Raw genomic sequence first — 12,872 nt, 5'->3', positions numbered from 1 at the left:
ACCCCTTTTTTTAAGACTTTTAAAAATTTACCAGAATACTTGCTGTTGTCAATATTTTTACACAGAAAAATTTAAAAATAAGTGAAATACTCTAGTATTTTGACCAGCTATTCTTGTAAATAGCACAGCTACATTAAAATTAACAGAGGTCTGGATTTATACTATGTAATAATCTGACCTGAAAAGATTTCAAAATGGCTAATGTGTGTAGAATTCCACTAGTTTCATCCCTCTCAAATGCTAATAAGGTTGTCCCAAACTCTGGCTTGCTTATTTCCCAGTTTGGTTGTGTATCTACAAGCCACTCTGCACAGAGCTTCTTTTATAGTTTCGCTTCCGAAGGAAATAAGACTTCTGCATTTGCATTGTCTGACTATTTCAGAAAGAAGATGAAAGGGGAAAGGTAGGAAAATATTGCTTGAGCTTGGAGACTGATTTCAGCCCAACTTGCGAGAGGAAGGAGAGGCATGCAGCCTCAGAGGAGGTGACAGCAAATGGCAGGGCTGCCCCAGCGAGATGGGCCGGAGGGTACCGAGCCCTTGACAGCAGCTGAGGTTGGCACTGAGCAGACGGGCAGGGCACAACCACACAGTGTCCACAGTGCTCCTACTCAGACAGAGTGCAGGCTGTCTCCCATGCTGTGAAGGGTGTCATATGGGGTACCTGGGGTGAAGGGACTTCAGGGAACGTAAAAACTTTCAAGACAGGATTTATCAGTTTCTGCTGCCAATGGAACACCTACCACCTTTTACCTTCTTTTGTATATTTATTTTTATTTTTTTTACTTTGAAAATCAGCTAAGCATTTCTGATAAGTACTGAATACAATTTGCTCCTGTCCCACGTGGATGCCAAAACCTCATACTACTTCTTTTGAAAACCAAGGCAGAACCAAGCTAAATAAAAATGATTCCAATAAATTTGATCTTCTATTGTTTAACCTACAGCCACAGATTTTTTACTTTGGTCCACCCTAAAATAAATAGAAAAAAATTTGGAACAACAGGAAACCTTTGGCCATCTTTCAGATCCAGATGAAATTCATGCTTGGATGGCTTATAGGCCTTCTCAGCTTTTGTTAGTTTGCACTGATTTCTATTTTCTTAAATGTTTTCAAGCCATTTTGTCATTCTCTATTTGCACTTTACTCCAATTGCTCCTAAATCAGTTCCAATCAAGCCAAGTATATACATCCAAAGAAAACACATTTTTAAGAGAGAATATGGCAGTGATCCTCTTTAGATACATACTTCAGTTTTCCCACACAAATAGTCCCACTGAGTTTCAGACTTTTTCAAAATTAACTGTTTTGTACAATTCTCTGCATATTAAAGCCAAGAAAAAGGTGGATCTCTGGGCTCACAGACCTATCTTATGCTCTGTTGTCTTCAATTTGAAAACATTGAATACCAGCTACTTAAAATGCTTAAAAACAGGGCTCTTGGGAAAAGTTTCAAGAGCAGAGACTTGTTTTGACTGAGAAAACACAGGAAAAGGGGACAACCTGAAGTGGGCAAGTTAAACAAGGAGAACAGAACAACTGAGTGGCAGATGCTGAAAAGGAAAAGAAATTTTGTTTTGGTTTGGTTTTTTCTGTTTTAAAGAAGATAAATAAAATGGAATGTTGGCAAAAGGTTTGTTCATCTTGCAAGACTGATTTCTGGAAACCTAAATCAGAGTCACTTCAGGTAGGAATACAATGCTTTATTTATACACTTACATGTAAATTTTACTAATAGGTAATCTTTTATTATCCATGTAAGGTGATGTAGTAAGCATCAAAAACTCTTTTCACAGTGACTAGCAGCAGAAGTAATTCTTTTCTCAGATATTATTTGTTAGCTTCGAGAAAAAAAAAAAAAAAGGAGAAAGAAAGATACAGATTTTGGGGGACCTGCAATATAATTTCTCATTGTACTTGAATATTAACCAAGTTCAGTCAAACTCATGTTTTGAGGAGTGATGGATGCACAATGCAGAAAAAGGCATTGTATTTATATGAAATAGAAAGCCAAAAGTTTTTAATACCTCCATCACTAGGTGTCTGTGATGGAGTTCTATCTTTAGCTTTGGGATTTCTTTTATTACTTTTCTCTCCTAAAGAGTAAAGTCAAGTGTCCTCAGATAATGACACCCTGGACCTATTTTCCTCCTTTATCTGAGAGTACAAAGTCACGTGGAGCCCAGTAATACAATCTGGAACAGCTTTTCTACTCTTTCATGAAGAAAACCCATGTATTTTCCATTGCAACCTACTCCCTTCCTTTTTTCCTTTTGAGGGCAGACCACAGGCTATTTTTTCTTCAGCACCATAGTTGTGACATCTGGATTTTATGGATAATTCCTACTGGTTGGTTTAAAAGTAATCTCAAAGTCAAAATGGTTTGTTCAAAAGAGGGTGGAGAATGTTTTATAGTGTCTTTTTCAGGTAAAGATATACTTTCCTGTTGCTAAACTTCAGTCTTACTGAAGCTGTTCTTGGTATCATCTTACAAAGCTCAGTTTGGGCTTTTTTTTAAGTGACTATTATGTTTTTTAAAGGTTGATTCAAAAAAGAATGGGAATCCTTTCATGTCATAAAAAGATCATCTCAATCTTTATCAAATCATGCCTCACACTGAAAATGCATGACAAGCTGAAGTCCATGATATTTATATCTATGCTGAATAGAGACACTTACCTAAATGAGAAAATCCATAAAAGATACTCTATTTCACACAGGACTGGGAGGACTCCCAGGATGAAGATAGAAGATAATGCTGACAACCTACATTTCCAGTTCTTTTAGGGGCACTTTTACTCAGCCTCTGCAGAAGAAGATTCCAAACCTGCCACTAGTCAGATAAGCATAGTAGTAAGCAGTGAACTTTTCAAAGAAATAATGCATGTGCACAGTTGAAGTTTTAGGCCAGTTTCCAGATATACTTTGGTGTCCTTCAGCAGTCCAAGGTGAGTTTTGCATGAGACATCTACCACATCACAACAGCAGAGGGATGGAGAAGAAGGAGAAAAACTAAAACCTTGGGATCAGCTACACCAAGTTATCGGGTCCTCTGGGGAACCTCAGCCTTAGCTTGTGGTTATTAATCAGTAGAACACATATTTGTACTTCACTTTTTTTTTTTTTTTTGCAGTTTGATGATTTCACAGACATAAGAAATCTAAAGTGCTTTTTCCAGGAAAGCAAAGGGCACTACAGCTTACCTGCGTTTTCATTTGAGCATGAAGAGAGAGCCTATATTGGTGTAACGTGCACCAAGAAACAAGAAATATAGGTAAACATTAAGAATGGTATCAACTGGAGTGCATATTGCTGTAACCATCCTTACACATACAACCTTTCATCCTGTTGAAATCTGATGAATTAATTAAAGGATTTGAGATTTTCATGTTTATTGGGTCAAATTCATTTTAGTGTGTTAGGAAATGCAAGAGAATAAGGAGCTGTTTATATGAATAATCCCTAGAAATTGATCAATCTTTTGTGATGAACTCTCACAGTTTCAGTGAAATATAGTGCAAAGTGGAATACAGGTAAGGAGCACATTTCTGTCATGTCTGAAGTCTAGACTGACAAAGGCATGATTTCCATAGCACAGGAGTAAAGTCAGCAAAGCTGCCTTAGTGCACATAGTCCTCACCTTAGCAGTGCTTACCAACAGGCATTCAGATGGAAAGTATTCAGTGCTGGTCTTTTGGACTTAGTAAGAGAGAAAGTTCCAATTAAGAAGAATTGATTAGATTTCTGCTTCCCTGGGTTTCATGATTCCAGAGAAGCAGAAAAAGCCGTGTGACTATGGGCCAAATATTTCCAGTGCTTTCACATTGCAAAAATAATTTTCTGAGCTGTAAGGGACATAATTCTTTCTTTTTCCCCATTTTTGCTCGTGATGCCGTTTTCATGGAAGACTCCAACTCCTGACACTCTCCAGCTGTAGACTATGGAAAACAAGTAGCATTACAGGAGCTTCCAAAAGTGGCAAATTTTTAGTAAAAAGTTAAAACAGAGAAAAAAAGAAATTAACCATCCTTGCTAAAAGAGTAATAATCTCAAAAAGATGCTTACATATGTGTTGGTGAGGAGAGGAGAGCAGAGATCAGACTTAATTTATTAGGAAGACATGTTGAAAAATCTTAAACTTACAGTGAAATTTCAAGAATGTATCCTTCTGTATGTCATCTAGTCTATAAGTCACCTTATCTGTGTTATGGTTTAAGGATATAATACCTCAGTACCTTGGATTTCCTCCTAGATTAAATTCACACTTGCAGGTGAATAAAAAAACCCTTTGCATAAACCTTGGATAATGTCTTTGTCCTACTTTAACATTAACTGGTTTTTGACTTTGAGCTGAATTTAAACCTTCTCTCTGTCTCATGCTGACTGTCTGTGCAGAGCTGTGTTACATACAAAAACTGGAGCACTCTTTAAGTAGCGCAGTGGGATCAACTGCCTGTATGGTAAATTAATAATATAGATTTAAGATTAATAAAACCAGTCCAACAACTGATTTTCCTGCTGCAGGGAAAAGCGAGAACAATGAAACCAAAACCAAACTAAACCAAAAAAGCTGGCTATATTATTTACTTATGGATATATAGATATATATACACATAAACATATTTTGCAAAAAATATATGGTGCTTAAGCTTTCAGAGATAGTTCTTAAATACTCAGGATGTTTTCTTTTTACATATATATCTATTAATGTACCTTTTAACAATGGAAAGAAAGAAAAGAGTACATCTTTTCAGTCAACAGAAGTGAAAAAGTGTTTAAATAAGGGCAGGATTTGACATGACAATGGAAAGGTAACTGAAAACAGTGTTTTTCCAAACAACAAGTGCTGCAAAACAGCTGTCAAAAATTCCAGATGTTTAGTCCTTCCGTCACCAACTTCAGTGAAGCCTGTCATGTAAACAACACAGTACACTCTCTACAGAAAAAAAATAGGTGAGGAATGTCCAAGTGTGTGGCTGAAGAGCTTCGTCAGGGTATGAGATGGATGGATGGGAACACCCTCCCCAAAGTTTCCATTCCTTTCCCCTTTTCTCTCTCTCTGCCTGCCAATTTGTATTTCATAACATGATGGGTTACAGAAGGTTGTGAACCAACACGGCATGACCTTACCTCATACCCCTGTGAGAAGGCTGAATGCAAAGGCTGTGAGCCTAATTCCCCAAGTACAGTGTGGGTCATAACCTGTTATTGTTGTTTGGTTGTAGTGGTGCCAGAACAGACATTTTTCTTGTCTGGATTCCAGTAATATATCTCACAGCTTGCTTTTTTTCTCATTACTTGGCTAGTCTGTCTTCTCAGCTTACATTTTCCGCAGTTCTGTCGGTCGCTGCGTTGGCTACTAGACTGTTGAAATCTGTTGCAATCATTTCCCTCATGATGATGTGGGAGAATATAACCCTGTGGCTGGGGAATTTATGTGTATGAATAGTAGAGGGAAAGAATTAAACATGCTTTGTGCAAAGTGGACCATTGGCTCACACACTTGCTATTTCTCCAGAATTTTCCTCTTGCTGTCCCTGCACAGTCCTTAAAAAAAAAAAAAAAAAAAAAAAAAAAAAAAAAAAAAAAAAAAAAAAAAAAAAAAAAAAAAAAAAAAAAAAAAAAAAAAAAAAACACCACCACCACCACCACGGAGTTTTCCAGGATTCTTTCCTGGTTAAATCGCCCTGATCCTAACTGGAAAAGTGGGAGTGTGGGACAACAACTCCATGTGTAGACTGCTCAGATGTGAGGGCCCATTCCTGCTTTGTTGCCCATTCTGGCTCTTCTCACAATCTGGATTTGTTTCTGTAGAGAAGCTGAAACAGAATAAGTGGTGGTATATTTTAATATGTGATTACCCATCTGTTAAACTACTTTGTATGATAATCAGTGCATGTTGCTAGGACGAGATGCAGTGAAAGGATGTGTTAACAATTACTCTCTCTTAACACTTAAATATTCCTAACCCCCTGTTTTTGGGCTATGCATTAGGACCAGTAGGTGTTTGTGCATGATGTCAAACAGTCTTAATATTGTTGAAAAGGAGGAAAGGACTGGGTTGCTTTTTAAAAAGTTGTCACTTAGTGATGTTATCGACTCTTTTGGAGGAGTAAAGTTCAGTTGCAGAGTGTCAGAAAAATTTGCAATGACTAAGTTTGGTCAAGTCATATCAGATACATAGACAGGGAGAAAGAACAGAGGGTTGTCAGTGCAGAGGATAGAATTGTGCCATGGTGCTTCCTGAAGGTTTCTCTTGAAGGACAAAGAAGAAAAGAGATTGCAGGGAGAATAAGACCATTGATTATCTCCCCTCAGAGCAGCATCATGTTTGTAGTTAATACATTTGTGCAGTAATCCATCTGTGCACTCAAATCTATGAGACAAGTGCCAGATTCTCAAAGCAAAACATAAAAATTCAGCCCATATAGTTATACTATTACAAACTGAATAAGTAATTGAACAGCTTAGGACTGCCTCCCTGCATATTTTCTGTCTCAGTTTGAAGATAGAAATCTCAGTTAAGGAAAAAAAGTATTAAGAGGTTTTATCAGAGCCTGAAAATGACATTATTTATGAATAAGAAATATTTAAATTGATGTGATAGTCTAATTGATGAAGATTCTGGCCTTGATACATATTTCTGAGAAATACAGAAAAATAAAGAGGTCAAACAGTATAATGTCCAATTCTTTTTATAAATGATTTTTGAGATGTTTAAGGTGAGATCTGAAAGGCATTATACAAACACAAAGCTCCACTCCAGGAAAGATAAAAGTCTAGATAAACATGACATACACTTAGATAGATGTAGATACCCAATGGAGAAGCAATTTTTTAAAAAATAAAATAATCAGTAGTAGAGCTCAGAGGAGAAAAACAGGTATCCTAAGTGCCTTAGTTAAAAGATAATAGTGAACCACCTGTTCCAAGTCAAAATTCCATAGTTTCGTCTTATCTTTGTCACATTGTTGTAAAGGTCTAGAAAAGTATGTTGATCATTTGGAAACAGTTTAAAGGAGGCCAATGAGAACAAACTGGAAAAGGTAGCTGGTGAAATAGCACTACACAAACAACAGCTGTTTAGTCTGCAAGATGAATAGTAAAGGGGGAAGAGAGCAATACTTTAATGTATGAAAGCCTTCTGCAAAGACAAGGGGAATTACCTGCAGTCCCATCTACTGCAGATGTTAAGAAAAAGTAGTAGGAAATAAGACTCAGCTTCAGCATGAGAAAGGACATTCTAATTATAAGGAGGGAGAGTTAACCTAGGAACTGACCATGCTAGAAGTAACACTGTCCCTACCCACTCACTGGAAATACTTAAACATTCCCTAGGCTGTCAGGAATGGTGGGAATTATTTGTCTGTCCTTAAGGCAGCTGTACACATAAGATGAATCCATAAGGTTCCTTCCAACTCATCAAATAAGTACTGAAACCCTTAGTAGGAACAGTTTTGCCTGTTGCATTTAAAATATGTTCTAGAGGAGCAGTATGGCAGTGATTATCACTGTGTATCTTTGCATATGTAAAAATATGTCTATGTTTGCCTAAAAGACGGGAAAGTGAACTTTTGGAGTGACAAACATCCGAGGAGCTGATCTCCTCATCTTCCCCTGCTTCCTGTCTGCAGGTGTCACTTGGTATCACACCTCACAAAGAGGGCTAGAGTGCAACATTGTTCTTAGGCACACAGGTAGGGGTTTGCCTTATGCACAGCCAACTTGGGCGTTTGACATAACCCCCCAGTTTCATGATCCAGGGAGACAACAGTCAACAGGGTATAGCCAACAGATCTGGGACTATCTTGCAGAATCTTAAGGTTTATTTGCAGTATGTGAAATTTTGGTGCTTGATACCAGTATATTTTCCCTGTTGGGCATTTCTTTACTTTTTGTGTAGGATGTTATTGGCCAGTGTTTCCTCCCTGTCTTCCTCTCAACACTTCTATGTTTTTCCTCCCAGCAAATGTATTATGTAAATTTTGCTTTATTTCTCCATGTGTATATGTCTTCAAGTGTAATCAGAAGCTAACCATGAGTTCAGACCTGCTGCTTCAATTGGCTGTGCTGGTGCCCACTCATAACTTCCAGTCTGCCTGGAGGATTATGTCTTTTGGTCCCCCAGAGTGATGCAGACAGACTTTCTCTTCTGCACTGAAGAGGAGGAATTGAAAAGTGTTTTTCCGGGAGGGAGAATTAGAGGAACAAGATCATTCTTCTAGCTGGTACTCTGTATTTCCTCATTTCTGTGGCTGTGTGACTGCTTTTAGCTCCTCAAGTTGCACAGAACTGAAGAGATACAGCTTCATTTAAGTTTTCCACACCTTCTTTCACCAAGGGGTCAGAGGCCTGGGAGAAATCAAAGGCTAATAGCAGGAACATTTTCAAAGCTTCACACATATTAGAGACAGCTGGTGAAGTCAGAGAGACAAACAGGGGAAGGTAATGTTTATTAAGGGCTTCTATCCCAATACTGAAAAATAAATATGGCTCATTCCTCTGCTATGGAACATACTCATTAAAACAGATTTATTATTCCTTGTGGACAGATACTTTGCCTTGCTGTGCTTACTTCAGAGGAGTTGCAATGATTTATGCTTGTAAGAGGTTTGCCCCACAAAATAGAAGAATCAGATAATACTGTCTCATTGTACGCGTTGCATTCATAGAGCATAGATTGTATCCAGTTTTCCAGACACAGAAAGGCGTAGTGATGAAAAAGGAATTTCAATGTGTAGACAAACTGAACTTGAGCCTCACAGCAAGTAGTATACTAAATAAGAGGATTGCTGCTGCAGGTGCTTAGAACAAAGAATAAAAGTTTGCAATCCATTTTGTGTGGACTAATGTTTGTGAAATATTACACCATTAGAGAGAAATTGGCCTGCTTTGATTCATTAATTTCCCTTTAAGGTGCTTCATTTCCCCTACCAATCATCTGTCAGGGTTTTTTTGCCACAAGACCCCTTAAAGTGTGGAAGTGCTTCAGCTCCAGGTCTGGCTCTTGCCCTCTCTTCTCCTCTGTCTGTGACCTTAGGATTTCAACACTATTTTCTTTCCTGAGTCAGGAAGTAGGGGGCAGCTGGCTAGGACCTTGCACTCATCTCTGTTTTTCCACCTACAATATGTTTGCTTTTCTTTTCCAGCTGCAGTTTTATCTTACCCCCTTCAGTCACTCATTATTTGGCATGTATATTGTGGGCTCAGTTCTCCACTTACTTACTTACTCAGTTCTACACTTACTACACATGTAGCATGTGCACAACATCATTGACTTCAGAAGGTTTATGGTTTTAACAGAGAAGACAGCTTGATTCAGTTCTGGTGCTTGCAAACACGTGTTCTACCATCCTGAGTGGGAACGAGTTATCAGAGGTAATGAAAATCCTGTAGAAATATAAGAAGTTTGCTGATGTCAAGTTAAAATGATCTAAAAAGATAGAGGAAAAAATCCCCAATAGAATCAGACTGGACATATTTGTCAGCATGTTTGATGGAAGTGAGAAGGGAGGCTTGAACAGATGCAGTCCCCTTCCTTTGCATTGTAATTGGGTTGTGACAATAGTTATTTTATCACTTCTCTTGTTTTATACTTTTTTCTTCATCTTCCTGAAGCTGCATTCAGATTCCTGGGTTGCAAGACAACAGCTAGGCCAGATGAAATCTAGGTGTGATATATGGATACTGTCAGGGCTGTCTAAAATGAAAAAGAAGAGTGTTGGATGTGTGTTGGATTGAATTTCTTTATTTGTTACTCTACTTGAGAGGCAGATAGGGCAGGTGAATAGGAGACTGACATTCATCATTTTGCATCTGCAGATACATAGTTGTAGTTCTGCTAAGTGAGAGTAATTCCTTCACCAAATGGAAGATAGAATGGTAGATTAAGATATCTCAAAATACACTGCAGTTTCAAATAGTTTTCCATCACATACTGTTTGGAGGCACAAACATATTCCCGTAGAAGTCCATCCTGCAAGTTTCAAAGCACTCTGACCCAAGTCCAGTAAAGCACTTAAACATATGCTTAACTCAGATATGTTGATCTTACTGTGTTTTCTTGCATGCTTAATACAAAGCACATGCTTAATAGCTTTGCTGGAGCAGGCTTGGGATGCTTTGCAGCTTGCCACAATAGGATCCATCACTCACACAGATGATCAAGTGTTTGAAAGCCTTCATTAATTAGCTACTAGTGATTCACTATAACAGCTAATACATATTGTATCTCTTGAAACTAAGGAAAAGAAATTCATTTTTTTAAGAGAGTCCTCTTTGTAAAGTACCTCCTTTTTACCCCAACTTGTCAAAGCATCTGCTGTTAACCTTAGATTTTAGAAAAAGGTTCTTCACTCAGAGGGTGGTTGGGCACTGGAAGAGCTCCCCAGGGAACTGATCACAGCACCCAGCTGACAGAGTTCAAGAAGTGTCTGGACAATACTCTTGGGTACATGGTGTGACGCTTGGGGATGGTCCTATGCAGAGCCAGGAGTTGGACTCAAGGATCCTTGTGCATCCCTTCCAACTCAGCAACCTCTGTCTAAAAAAGATAGCATTAGTCATTGGCATAGCAGGGCCAGGAAACAGACCTCTGCATGGACAGCAAACAGGGTAATTTTTTTCTGTGGGCTGTGGAGGCTGACCTGTCTTTAATTTACTTTCGGAATTGTCTCCAAACCGCATTGTGGTTTACAATCCAGTATCCAGATGGTATTCCCAGACCATGTAAGAGTCACTAATGTAAAGATAGAAAGGATCTGTAGGGGTGCCTTGCTGAGTGTAACTGAGCCGTGTTTCCCTACGTGCCACTCTCCTACCTTTAGCCACAAGCATGCACACACGCATAATTAGGCATCTCATTACATGGGACCCTCTTTGCTTAACAAGGGAAAGGGGATGTGTGCATCTAGCTGGGATCAACAGAGCTGAACAAGTTGGCCCACTGGCACATGTTTTGTGACATGTTATATGACATATTGCCATGATGGTTGCTCTGCTCCCTAGTCAGATGCACTGTTAAATGAGAAAAGACATGCCATAGAAATTTCTGGCTAGTCTTATAGTAAGGTGAGAGTAAGCATTAGTTTGTAATTATGAATTGAACCCCTGGCTTTAATATTCTGCTAACCTACCCTTTTCCCATATAACCTAGTTTACTCGACTCTTCATTTCATAATACAGATATGGCTTGGCCATATTTATTTCTGTAATTGAGCGGCTTCTACTGTCACACCATACGTGCTTACTGCTATGATTACTCATTAGCTAGAATTTTCCATGTCTTTTTCATGGCATCCACAAAGTCCTTGGCTGACCCCTTAAAACTGTTATTGACTAGACACGGGTTAGTTCAACAAAAGTTCTGGATGGCAATGGCAGCTCAAACATTCAACTCTTCATGTATGTATTTAATTATATTACTATATTTTCTGTATATATAACCTTATAGAGAACAAATAGAAACCATTCAGCAAGCCTTGAAGCAGTGAACTACGAAAGCAAGCTTTTTTTCTTGCAGTTAAAATACATATTGAAAACTGAAATCTACATTCTTTTTAGTTCTGGGTCCATACTTATGTCAAAAACCATTGTTTCACCTTTTTATTAGTTTTTCACATCATTAGCTGCTGGAAAGACTGCATCACCTCTGTATACCTTTTCTTAAATTTACAGTGGCCACATGCAAAGCCTTTTGAGAGGTCCTGCAGAAGCTGTCTGTTTCAGATGTGCTAGAAATTTCCCCTTTGCTCAAAAGCAGTCTGGCATAAGATTACAGGGAGGATATAATCCCAGTTGAATACCAGGCTCCCTGACCAGGTCTGGAGATCTACCCTGCATTTTAGCCCTGTCGTTTGGATTTGCTATGTAACTCAAGAGTGAGAGTTTTATTTAGTCACCACTGCAGTGTTTGATTCAGCTTGGTTAGCTTCCACAGAAGCCTTTAGCCTTGGCTGAAGCCTTGGGAGAAAAGCAAGCTTCTGTTTACCTAAAGAATTTTGTGTGATCAGATAACCTTGCTCACTGACAAAACCATTTGCCTCTCTCCTGATGGAAGCTGTTTCAGTTTCAGCTTGTGAGAGTTGCTTCATATTATGTGCCAGATAAGGATCATGATCAGTTGTTTTTTACTCTCCATGGAGATTATTGTACTGAAGGTGCTGCTGAACTCTCCATCCTTCAGCACCAGGTGACAAAAAGGGCAGTCCACACGACAGCCTGGAGGATGAAGCCTACCAGTGTCCCAACTCTTGTGTGAATGCATCTAACCTCCTTATACGTCAGCTGTCAAACAGCTGAGCAAGGGCAAAGGGATCCTTGGTTTCCAATCTATTTGCAAAGTGCTCTTTTAGAGACCAGGAGAGCAGTCCCACAAGGACATATGCCAGCTGTAGCATGGTGAATATGGGGTCTCTGGTTAATCTTCTTTACTGCCTGCCATTACTCTGACAGAAAAACTCTCTAAGTAGGTATTTGAGTTTCAATCCAGCTGTGCTGCTAAGGTAATATATTGGGAAAACCCTTAGGCACCCCAACAGGCACCATGCTGATGGTCAGCTTGCTGGAGGATGCTCAGCTATACTATGCACAGACCAAGAATGATGTGTTTGGTCTGTGCATGTCAGATAGCTTCTCTGAGATCTTACTAAAATGAAACTTCTTCTCTAAAATATTCTTCCAACCCTGCCCTAACAACTTTTATTTTAAAACAGCTATCACAAAACAAAAACAAAAAAAAAAAAAAAAAAAAAAAAAAAAAAAAAAAAAAAAAAAAAAAAAAAAAAAAAAAAAAAAAAAAAAAAAAAAAAAAAAAAAAAAAAAAAAAAAAAAAAAAAAAAAAAAAAAAAAAAAAAAAAAAAAAAAAAAAAAAA

The sequence above is a fragment of the Empidonax traillii genome, unplaced genomic scaffold (assembly GCF_003031625.1).
Source record: "Empidonax traillii isolate 1590-97213 ecotype Southwest subspecies unplaced genomic scaffold, ASM303162v1 scaffold3:size4013460, whole genome shotgun sequence".
NCBI classification, from domain to species: Eukaryota; Metazoa; Chordata; class Aves; order Passeriformes; family Tyrannidae; genus Empidonax; species Empidonax traillii.
This window is presented reverse-complemented; position numbering follows the sequence as displayed.